Raw genomic sequence first — 13,045 nt, 5'->3', positions numbered from 1 at the left:
ATCCACGACGACGTGGCGTTTCTGCACATTTAAAAATACCACTTTGGTAATACACCTGTATTAAATTAATAGTAGGGAACTAGAGGAGCGCTGATGTGTAAAAACAAGCAGTCGTTTTAACTTCAGCACCAGGCTCAATCAGTTTACACATAGGAACTAAAAAATTCAACCGTGCTCGGAAATATGACAGACAGTTACTTGTCAGCCAAAAAAAACCCACTCGTTAAGACTGACACAAGTTGCAGCTGACACCACAGTTGTAAACTCGATGCACCTGCCCCTAGGAGGCTTGAAGCTTTACTGCCGAGGCAGCGACCGGCTGTCGCCGTTCGAGTTAATGAGATGTTTCAGGTGGTCTTAATGACATAGGTGTGGCGGGGGTTAACCTAATGATGTCTGATTCTTCCCACCTCCTGTTGCACAAGAAATTATCACGTTCTATCACTACTAGATGCGGCAACATATCCGTATCTGTCTATAACGTCTCTGTGTTTGCCAGGAATTGTGAATATATATATATATATATATATATATATATATATATATATATATATATATAGATTACATAAAAAGTATCCCTGACAACGATATTTTGTTTACATATTTGAATTTCCCACGGTAAAATGGTCTAGAAGCACATACTTTAATATCAGAAATAGAATCCATGTCGAACAGTGTTATTAAGAAAGCAGGACAAGTAACCTAAGATTGATTCCCTTAGTGACGGGTGACTAGTTCGTAGCTTAGAATTTCTTCATTCTTTTTCGTCTGCAAATTTTGAAATTGCCTCACCAATATTAATATATTCAGCTAGCCCATTTTTTTATTGATTAACTGTTGAATTAGACACTCTTGTCTTATTCGTAGGGGACTCAAGATAATTCTTAATTAATTTAGCTTTTGGAAAAAAAATACTTTTACATAACGCTACCATAACACACAAAGTTAAGAAAAATCTTAGATCCCAAATAAAGTTGGTAACAGTTTCAGAAAAAACCTTCTTAGTCGTGAAATTTGTGCAAGAAATCTCGAGATAATTTGTCAATTGATTTTTGTAAAATCGTGGGAAGTTTCGTTTCTGAAGTTTTAGTCTAATGACTAGAGTCTGAAACAGCATTCCATGGTTTTGGAATTTGTATCGATCTCCTGTGTCCTCTTAACATTGACCACCTCAGTTCGCAGCGTTCTGTGTTGTACGGCTTCAAATTGTGAGCCCGGAAATATCTGGGTAGCGTCCGGCAGCTGTTCTACCTGCCGGGCAAGGGGATTAGCGGATCCGTCCTTGACCCTTTCTCGGCACAAATTTCACTGGGCACAAATTTCAATGGGCGCAATTTTCAGAACACCGTGTAGGCGCCGGCGCCTGGAACTGCAGTTACATACAGGCTGATTCCGTGATGTTAGCAACGTTCTCAGATGATGGAGAAGGATAACTGCATCAGTTTGAGGTAATGGACCCTCTACCGGAAACGAACGAGTCGAAAGTTACAAGCCGAAACCGTTCTGATACACGGGACAGTGGAATATATGTAGTAGAACTGTTGTCGCTAAGATTGTAGAGTAAGCAACTTAGAGATGTTAGCATGGAACAAAACAAGAAAAAAATGTCTAATAAACAGAAGCTCTAAAACACATACATGAAGAGGTATGAGCACTTGTTCAGCAGGCGTTTCACGGCAGCGAAGATGAACAAGTGCTCGTAGATGCTGAGGTGGGCACTTTAGGGCTCATGTTTACTGAATCCTTTTTCCTTGTTTTGGTCCATACTACGGTAATTTCCAAGGACGATTGCCTCTCGAAGTCACTGGGTCCAAATGACACATATCGAACGTGCGATCGTAAATCGATCATGCAACTCTGATCGCGGGCGTTGTAAGTATGTTTACGGTGGTCACTACAGCAATGACAAAAGAAGAGCGTTACAAAAATACTTGTAATTGCAAAGGAGACGACTTACCTTACTCGTCGTCGGTGTTGTCGTCATGTTAAAGTCCATTACGGTGGTCTGGATGGATAATTTGGAAGAGTCGAACCATGTATTCTTCCTGATACTCGTTCATTTCGCGCACTGTCAGCAGTGAAATTGTAACGGTATTTCAGCAAATTCTGAAGGTGGCAGGGGTAAAATACAGGGAGCGAAAGGCTATTTACAATTTGTACAGAAACCAGATGGCAGTTATAAGAGTCGAGGGGCATGAAAGGGAAGCAGTGGTTGGGAAGGGAGTGAGACAGGGTTGTAGCCTCTCCCCGATGTTATTCAATCTGTATATTGAGCAAGCAGTAAAGGAAACAAAAGAAAAATTCGGAGTAGGTATTAAAATTCATGGAGAAGAAGTAAAAACTTTGAGGTTCGCCGATGACATTGTAATTCTGTCAGAGACATCAAAGGACTTGGAAGAGCAGTTGAACGGAATGGACAGTGTCTTGAAAGGAGGATATAAGATGAACATCAACAAAAGCAAAACGAGGATAATGGAATGTAGTCAAATTAAATCGGGTGATGCTGAGGGGATTAGATTAGGAAATGAGACACTTAAAGTAGTAAAGGAGTTTTGCTATTTAGGGAGTAAAATAACTGATGATGGTCGAAGTAGAGAGGATATAAAATGTAGACTGGCAATGGCAAGGAAATCGTTTCTGAAGAAGAGAAATTTGTTAACATCGAGTATAGATTTAAGTGTCAGGAAGTCGTTTCTAAAAATATTTGTATGGAGTGTAGCCATGTATGGAAGTGAAACATGGACGATAACCAGTTTGGACAAGAAGAGAATAGAAGCTTTCGAAATGTGGTGCTACAGAAGAATGCTGAAGATAAGGTGGGTAGATCACGTAACTAATGAGGAGGTATTGAATAGGATTGGGGAGAAGAGAAGTTTGTGGCACAACTTGACTAGAAGAAGGGATCGGTTGGTAGGACATGTTTTAAGGCATCAAGGGATCACAAATTTAGCATTGGAGGGCAGCGTGGAGGGTAAAAATCGTAGAGGGAGACCAAGAGATCAATACACTAAGCAGATTCAGAAGGATGTAGGTTGCAGTAGGTACTGGGAGATGAAGAAGCTTGCACAGGATAGAGTAACATGGAGAGCTGCATCAAACCAGTCTCAGGACTGAAGACCACAACAACAACAACATTTCAGCATCGAAACTGTTCTTACTACATTTTACGTACTTCGCACCACCACAGTCCACACAGTCCCTTCTTTCCTCGTTCGGTAGTACTCCGTATTTGCGACAAAAAGTCAAACAATTTTCTAAGCTGGATCAACATGGAATTAAATTTTTCCATGTGAGAGAATCCGCTGAAGAAACATCAAGAACACCAGACATACCACTCACTAACGACATAAATCGTCTGGATTTCCCATGCAACTCACAAATAATTAGCGGAGGTATGTAATTTAGAGCAACTGAGGGAACGACGGAAAACAGACAAAAATGACGGTCACAAATAATTGATCATAACGCCCACCACCGGAGTTGCATGATCGAGTTACAATCGCACGTTTGATATGTATCGTTTCGACCCAGTGATGGTTCAAATGGCTCTGAGCACTATGGGACTCAACTGCTGAGGTCATTAGTCCCCTAGAACTTAGAACCAGTTAAACCTAACTAACCTAAGGACATCACAAACATCCATGCCCGAGGCAGGATTCGAACCTGCGACCGTAGCGGTCTTGCGGTTCCAGACTGCAGCGCCTTTAACCGCACGGCCACTTCGGCCGGCTCGACCCAGTGACGTCGATAGGCAATCATTCTTGGAAATTACCCGTACTACCACCTGTGAATGTTGCACGCCCTGCAGTCTTAGCAACAACAGTACCAGTACAAGTATTCTGCTGTCACACGTATCAGAATGGTTTCTCTTCATAAATTTCGACTCGTTCGATTCCTGTTAAGGGACACCTTATGTGAAGTCCATACATTCATCCTCCATAATCCCAGAAAGTCTGTAACATCATCACGTAATTCACAAGCGCTAACGTCTGTGTGTTGTTGACGTTTCCGGACATGGGTTCCTATGGACAACTTGATCCACTGACCCCTCTCTACAACCTCTAGCAGTGGACGGATCGGGACCGCTCGGAGGCTTCGGTGGTTCGCCCGGGAGACGAACCGGCGGGCCCGTCCAGTGGCGGAGCAAAGCGCGGCCGGCCTTCAGTCAGGCTGGGCGGCCCCCACTGCAGCGGATGCGGGCCCTCATCTCCGTTTCCGGTCCGCCCCGATGAATTACGGTCGCTGGGCAACCGGCCGTGGGCCGCACACAACACACGGCACAGCGGGTGACCTCCAGGTGAACAGACCAGCACCACCAACGGCTGCAGCGGCTACTGGATACTGGCGAAACTGCCCGCCGCTCAGGGCGCCACTCCAGCAGGGAATTTCCGTGGAGCTAGGAAGAGCAGGGTTCGTTTCTGAGGAGAGCCAATAGCTCAGCAGATCTTATATACCGGCTGAGCAAAAAAGTCGGTATAAATTTGAAAACTGAATAAATCACGGAATAATGTAGATAGAGAGGTACAAATTGACACACATGCTTGGAATGAAATGGCGTTTTATTAGAACCAAAAAAGAAACGTTCAAAATATGTCCGACAGATGGCGCTTTATCTGATCAGAATAGCAATAATTAGCATAACAGAGTAAGACAAAGCAAAGATGTTCTTTACAGGAAATGCTCAATATGTCCACCATCAACAACAGCTGTAGTCGAGGAATAATGTTGTGAACAGCACTGCAAAGCATGTCCGGAGTTATGGTGAGGCATTGGCGTCGGATGTTATCTTTCAGCATCGCTAGAGATATCGGTCGACCACGATACACTTGCGACTTCAGGTAACCCCAAAGCCAATAATCGCACGGACTGAGGTCTGGGGACCTGGGAGGCCGAGCATGACGGAAGTGGCGGCTGAGCACACGATCGTCACCAAACGACGAGGCCAAGAGATCTTTCACGCGTCTAGCAATATGGGTTGAAGCGCCATCCTGCATAAACATCGTACGTTCCAGCAGGTGTTTATCAGCCAGGCTGAGGATGATGTGATTCTGTAACATATCGGCGTACCTCTCACCCGTCACGGTTGCAGTTACAAAACCAGAATCACACCTTTCCTCGAAGAAGAAAGGCCCGATAACGGTATATGTGATAAATCCAACCCATGCCGTGACTTTCTCGTCGTGCAGTGGAGTTTCCACAACAGTTCTAGGATTTTCGGTAGCCCAAATTCTGCAATTGTGGTCGTTGACAGAGCTTCGTCGGTCCACAACAAGTTACTCAACCAATAGTCATCTTCCGCCATCTTTTGAAACACCCACACCGCAAATGCCCTCCGCTTCACTAAATCGCCAGGTAACAGTTCATGATGCCGATGGATTTTGTACGGATAGCATCGGAGGGTACGCCTAAGTGCCAACCAAACAGTAGTGTATGGAATGCCGGTGCGACGTTCGACTGCACGAGCGCTGACTTCCCCGTGCATAGACGAACCCGCTACGGTCTCCATTTCTTCCTGAACTGTCTCAGCAGCATTACGCCTTGTGCTCGGTCGGCCACTACGGGGTTTATCGTCTAAACAACCTGTGGCTTCGAACTTCGAAATCATTCACGCCACAGCTGCGTTTGTCAACGGACCTTTACCCGTTCGAATCCCCTCCATGTGGCGATAGGATCGTAACGCTGAACTAGCACATTCTCCATTCCGATAATACAGCTTCACTAAAAGCGCCTTTTCAGGTAACGTCAACATGCTGCGACTGCTGGCGCATCTGATTCTCTCTCTCATTACAGTTCGTTTTATACACGATTGTCATGCGCAGTCACTGACGTTTTGCTGTCCAGCGCCATCTGTCGGACATTTTGTGAACTTTGTGTTTTTTTTTTTTTGTTCTAATAAAACCCCATATCATTCCAAGCATGTGTGTCAATTTTTAACTCTCTATCTACATTATTCCGTGGTTTATTAAGTTTTCAAATTTATACTGACTTTTTGATCAGCCGGTACATACACTGAAGCGCCAAAGAAACTGGTATACGCATGCGTATTCAAATACAGATATACATAAACAGGTAGAATACGGCACTGCGGTCGGCAACGCCTGTATAAGACAACAGATGTCTCGCGCAGTTGTTAGATCGGTTACTGCGGCTAAAATGGTAAGTTATCAACATTTAAGTGAGTTTGGTGCTATAGTCAGCGAACGAGCGATGGGAACAGCATCTCCTTGGTAGTGATGAAGTGGGGATTTTCCCGTACGACCATTTCACGACTGCCGGCCGGTATGGCCGTGCGGGTCTAGGAGCTTCAGTCTGGAACTGCGTGACCGCTACGGTCGCAGATTCGAATCCCGCCTCGGGCATGGATGTGTGTGATGCCCTTGGGTTAGTTAGGTTTAAGAAGTTCTAAGTTCTAGGGGACTGGTGACCACAGATGTTAAGTCCCATAGTGCTCAGAGCCATTTGAACCAGCCATTTCACGACTATACCGTGAATATCAGGAATCTTGTAAAACAACAAAACTCCGACATCGCTGCCGCCGGTAAAAGATCCTGCAAGAACGGGACCTGCGACGACCGAAGGGAATCGTTCAGCGTGACAGAGTTGCAAATTGCTGCAGATATCAATGCAGGGCCATCAAGTGTCAGCGTGCGAACCATTCAACGAAACATCATCGACATGGGTTTTTGGAGCCGAGGGCCTACTCGTGTAGCTTTGATGACTGCACGACACAAAGCGTTACGCCTCGCCTGGGCCCACCAACAGCGACACTGGACTGTTGATGACTGGAAACATGTTGACCGGTTGGGCGAGTCTCGTTTCAAATTGTATCGAGCGCATGGACGTGTAAGCGTATGGAGACACCCTCATTAATCCATGGACTCTGTATGTCAGCACGGGACTGTTCAAGCTGGTGGAGGCTCTGTAATGGTATGAGGCGCGTGCAGATGGAGCGATATGGGACCCCTGATATATCTAGATATGCCTCTGACAGGTGACACGTACGTAAGCATCCTGTCTGATCACCCGCATCCATTCATGTCCATTGTGTATTCCGACAGCCGAGCGGTCTAAGGCGCTCCAGTACCGGACTGTGCGGCTGGTCCCAGCGGAGGTTCGAGTCCTCCCTCGGGCATGGGTGTGTGTGTGTGTTTGTCCTTAGGATAATTTAGGTTAAGTAGTGTGTAAGCGTAGGGACTGATGACCTAAGATTTCACAGACATTTGAACATTTTGTATTCCGACGGATTGGGCAATTCCAGCACTACAGTACGACACCCCAAGCGCCCAGAATAGTTACAGAGTGGCTCCAGGGACACTCTTCTGAGTTTAAACACTTCCGCTGGCCACTAAACTCCTCGGACATGAACATTATTGAGCATATCTGGGATGCCTTGCAACGTGCTGTTCAGAAGAAGTCTCCACCCCCTCGCACTCTTATGAATTTATGGACAACCCTGCAGGGTTCATGGTGTCAGTTCCCTCCAGCGCTACTTCAGACATTACTCGAGTCCGAGCCACGTCGTGTTGCGGCACTTCTGCGTGCTCGCGGTGGCCCTACACGATATTAGGCAGGTGTAGCTGTTTGTTTGGCTCTTCAAAGGAGGAACTACATAGTTTGAGGAGGATGAAGTGTTGGGGGGAATGGGAACTGGCAGTTGGTAAGAAGGCAGCTAGGAGAAGGAGCTATACTTTGCGTACATGCAATAGATTGGACCAACTGTTAGCAGTTTCAGGAAGTGTTGGGGAGTGGGTACCTGGTGACCTGGTGAAGATAGCTACTCAAGCTGGTGGCACTAATGTGAATTTCGTGCAACTGTTTCAACGTCATGATCGGTTTCATCTTAATGCTGCTGTTAGGCGCCTGAACATGGGGCTGGAGAGGGTGGTGATGGTAGAGGGCATGGGTCATATTTCAGTCGTGCCAGTTGGGTCTATTAGTAGGTCGGGCTTTACCAGGCATAGCCTGTACCTCAATAGGTGTGGGAAGGGGAGGCTGGCAAAGCTTAAAGGTGATAGTGTACTCGGTGGCGGTGGGATCACTCATGGAAAAATTCCTGTAGTAGTTGGTGTTAGAGCTGCGCCTCTTTTAGATTAAAGTCAGCTGATGGAATTCCTTTAAGCAGCTATACCTATAAGCTGACTGCTTAAAGAAAGTCCATCTAACTAAGGGCTCACCTCCAGAGGACGTCATGTTTCCAAGCAGAGAAGGAATTTGCATATTTCATCAAAATATACGAATTATAAGAGATAAAGTTAGTGAACTGTTTATAGATATTCACTCTGAAATTATTGGTATGTCGGAGGACCACTTCTATAATGTGACAATTCAGAGGCTTCCTTTACCAGAATACAAATTAGCTGGCTGTTTTTCACGGAGTTCCTTGCGGGGTGGGGGAGTGGTTATGTACGTAAAAAAGAGTATTCCATTTGAGTCCATAGACGTATCACGACACTGCATTGAACAGATATTTTAATGTTGCGCAGGGGCAGTTGAATTTAGTGAAACAAAACCTCTAATTGTTGTTTGTAGGTTCCCTAACTCTGACTTCACAGAATTTTTTCTCAGCTCACTTTGTAGGAAGTACGTGAAATTAGTTTCATGTGGTGACTTCTATATACATTTTGTATATGTGGTGCAAGAAAAAGAATGTTGGTAGATCTCCTAAACTCATATGATCTGATGTAGATTCTTTTTTCCAACTAGGGTGCAGGGGAACAGGAGCTCAGCCATAGACAATATTCATTCTTCATTACTAGATGAGCATTCTGTTAGTGAAAGGGTGAATGGCCTTTTAGACCATGATTGTACTCAAACAAATGACACATGTAATTACAAACTATGTAGCAACGTTACTCCAACAGCAATAGAGAGTTTTCTAAACCTTGTCAAGGAACAGGAGCGGCAGGATGTTTATAGTGCCGGTAATACAGATGATAAATATAATGCTTTCCTTAACATGCTCTTTGAGAGTTGCTTTCCATTAGAACGTTCTAAACGGCCTACTAGCGGTAAAAGGCAGCTTGGGTGGCTGACTAGTGGAATAAGGATACCATGTAGAACAAAGTGGGAATTATATCAAAATGTTAGAATTAGTCAAAATCAGGCTACAGTAGCCCATTACAAACAGTACTGTAAGGTGCTTGAAAATGTTAATAGGAAGGCAAAGAGTGTGTGGTATGCAAATAGAATAGCTAATTCACAGGATAAAATTAAAACCATATTGTCAGTTGTGAAGGAAGTGTCTGGTCAGCAGAACAAGCTCGACGATATAAAGTCAGTTACTAGTAAAAATATTTATGTAACTGATAAATCAGATATAAGTACAGTATTTAACAATCATTTTCTGAACATAGCTGGTGAATTAAATAAAAATTTAGTTTCTACAGGGAATCATGTAGCCCTCTTGGCAAATGCCTTTCCGAGACTGATGTCTGAAATACCCCTCTGTGATACAGACAAGGGGGAGATTGAGTCAATAATTAAATCACTGAAGACTAAGGACTCTCATGGCTATGATGGAGGGACTAGCAGAATATTAAAGTTCTATACCATCAATGTTTGCTAAAGTTATTGGAAAGACTGTCTATGTAAGGATAATTGATCATTTTATATCACACGATTTGCTATCAAATGTACAGTTCGGCTTTAGAAGTCGTTTAACTACTGAAAATGCTATATTGTCTTTCCTCTATGAGTTGCTGGATGGGTTAAAGAAAAAGTTTCGAACGCTAGACATATTTTTTGAATTAACTAAGGCGTTTGATTGTGTTTATCAGAAAATATTGCTTCAGAAGTTGAACCATACGGTGTATGGGGAGTAGCTCACAACTGGTTCACCTCTTACAATAGCAACAGACAGCTAAAGGTCATTATTCGCATTGTTGAGAATGACTGTGATGTGGGGTCTGAGTGGGGTACAATAAAGGGGGGAGGGTACTCCAGGGATCAGTGTTGGGGCCACTCCTGTTCCTTATTTATATAAATGATATTACAGGTAACTCTAAAATATTTATGTTTGCTGATGACACTAGCTTGATAGTAAAGGATGTTGTGTGCAACATTGGCTCGTTTTCAAATAGTACAGTTCATGGCCCAAGTTCATAGCTTGTAGAAAAAAAACTAACGCTGAATCAGTCAGACTCAGTTTTTACAGTTTCTGACACACAATTCAACAAAACCTGGCTTTTTAATTTCACAGAATGGGCATATGACAAGTGAAACTGAACAGTTCTAATTTCTGGGTATTCAGATAGATAGTAAACTGTCGCGGAAAGCCCACGTTCAGGATCTTGTTGAAAGACTTAATGCTGCCATTATTACTATTCGAACGGTATCTGAAGTGATTGATCGTTCGACAAGAAAATTAGTTTACTTTGCTTATTTCCTTTCGCTTATGTCGTATGGTATTATATTTTGGGGTAACTCTTCCCATTCTAAAAGGACATTTTTGGCTCGGAAACGGGCGGTTCGGGCAATAAGTGGTGTACGTTGACGAACCTCTTTCAACTCCTGTTCACGAGTTTGGGTATTCTGACATATTCTCTACTGTCATTTCTTGCTAACGATATAAGGTTATTCCCAAGAATAAGCAGTTTTCACTCAGTTATTACTCGGCAGAAATCAAATCTGCGGGGTCAGTATGGTTACTAGTCTAGTAACCAAAGGGGCCCTGGTTCGATACCCGGCTGGGTGGGTGATTTTCTTCGTTCAGAGACTGGTTGTTGTGTTGTTCTTATTTTCGTATCGTCACAACCGAGACGTAAATCACCCGCATGGCGTCACATAACAAATCTAACCATACGTAACTTCATACCAAGGTGCGGCTTGGCCCAAATGATTCTTCTGCATTATCGTATCACAGTGTTTAGACGCATGGGCACGTCTCGAAAACTAATACAGAGTGAACCATTCTAATCCGTAATGGGGTATAACTGGAGATAGAGATGAGATTCAGAAAAATGGTTTAAGTAAAAACTGTAGGTGCCAAATAGGGTCACACATTGTTACTAATAGCCGTGGCCTTGAACGTGATTTTCAAGATGATTTGGAGTTTAAATTGATTTTTTTAAAATGAGAAACCCAATTTTTCTTTAAGATTTTGAAAGAGCGACTGATTGTACATATAAGATAATACATTATTCAGTCATGGCGAGGTTCAGTGAAAGTCAAATAAGCAAATGGTTTTTGATTCTAGTAGCAATTAACTCGGAATAGAGGAGGATTACAGCAAAATACAATGGTCTACGTTTTATTTATGTTTGTCCTGTCTTGCAAATGTCAAAGCAACAAGTAGACATTGTGATGTATTTGTTTTGGTCAATAACTACTTTGATTGAAACTTAAATATCAAATCTCTCTTCACTATTTCCAATTCCGATATCACAAATACGGGTTTCTGCGAAAGAAAACTCAACCTCCAAATGACATATCCAATCTGTATCTTACTGTGTTTTGTTGTAACCCTAGCCTACTCCGAGTTAATCCCTACCAGAACTAAAAACATACTTGCTTATTTACCCTTCATTGAACCTTGAAATGATCTTGAATAATGTATCATGTCTTCAAATCTTACGTCAAATATTAGGTTTCCCGTTAAAAAAAAACCACTTTAACCCCAAGTCACCTTGAAAATCACGTTCAGGGTCATCGCCATTAGTACCAATGTGTGACCCCCTTTTTCTCTTACAAATTTTATCTAAAACATTTTTCTGAATCTCATCTCTATCTCCAGTTATTCCCCATTATGGATTAGAATGATTCACCCTGTATTGGTTTTCGAGACGTGCCCATGCGTCTTAACAGTGTAATACGACAATGGAGAAGGTTCATTTGGGCCAAGCCGCACTTTGGTATAAAGTTACGTAGGGTTATATTTGTTATGTGACGCCATGCGGGCGATTTTCGTGTCGGTTGTGACGATACGAAAATAAGAACAACACAACAACCAGTCTCCGAACGAAGAAAATCACCCACCCAGCCGGGATTCGAACCAGGGCCCTAGTATGGTTACTAGACTAGTAACCATACTGACCCCGCAGCTACTGAGGCGAACCAGCAAGGGACCATTGTGTCACCATTGCATTAGATATGCCGCATGTGGCTACGATTTTAATTTCAATAACTATTCGACTATGATGTGGAGTTCGACTGGGGCAGAGTTAAGTGAGGGAGGGGGGGAGGGCGCCTCAGGAGTCAGTGGACTCCTCCTTTTTCTTATAGAGGGTGAGACATTTGAAACTGTTTTTGGAAATACATGAAAATCTTCAGATCTGCTCAAAAAGAGATTTTAATTAAAAAATTGTTGAGGCTTTCGTGGCCACTTGTTCACAAACTGCCTATTGGCTTCTGTCTCGGGTTCTTCGGCCGACGTTCATCTAATGATTTTTCTGACATTTCGCCAGCACGAGTGGCTGGCATTGTCAAAGCTTCACCCTCCATTGCCGGTGGTGAACTGCACCGCCAATGGAGGGTGAAGCTTTGACAATGCCAGCCACTCGTGCTGGCGAAATGTCAGAAAAATCATTAGATGAACGTCGGCCGAAGAACCCGAGACAGAAGCCAATAGGCAGTTTGTCATTTTAATTAAAGTTTTTCGTCTCGTAGGAGGATATTGAGTGGCACCAAACTCGACCCCATCCTTTCCCCCACCCTCACGAGGAGGGAGCAATGCTTAACTTTAAAATCTTCAACAGGAACCTTCATTTTTTAATTAAGGATTCGGATTCTCCTGGGAAAAATACGTAGCTTTAGTACTTACTCTTAATATTTTCTCGTTGGATGATACATGGCGCTGTATTCGACAGAAATCAGAGTGGGTTCCAAACTGTTGACAGATGAAAGTATATCGAGAAATACACATCAGATTAGGATCCCAGGATGTTAAAAAGGCAGTTATTCCAAAATATTTAATGCGAAATCGGTTTTTTTATAGCAAGAGAATCTGATTCTCCAGAAATAATACAAATCTAGTTTTAGCGTTACCCAGAAAATGTGTACAATTAACGGCACTGCACATTACGCTATACGAGCAGATTATAAAATGTTC

The sequence above is a fragment of the Schistocerca nitens genome, chromosome 10 (assembly GCF_023898315.1).
Source record: "Schistocerca nitens isolate TAMUIC-IGC-003100 chromosome 10, iqSchNite1.1, whole genome shotgun sequence".
Classification (NCBI taxonomy): Eukaryota; Metazoa; Arthropoda; class Insecta; order Orthoptera; family Acrididae; genus Schistocerca; species Schistocerca nitens.
Note: the sequence above shows the minus strand (reverse complement) of the source record.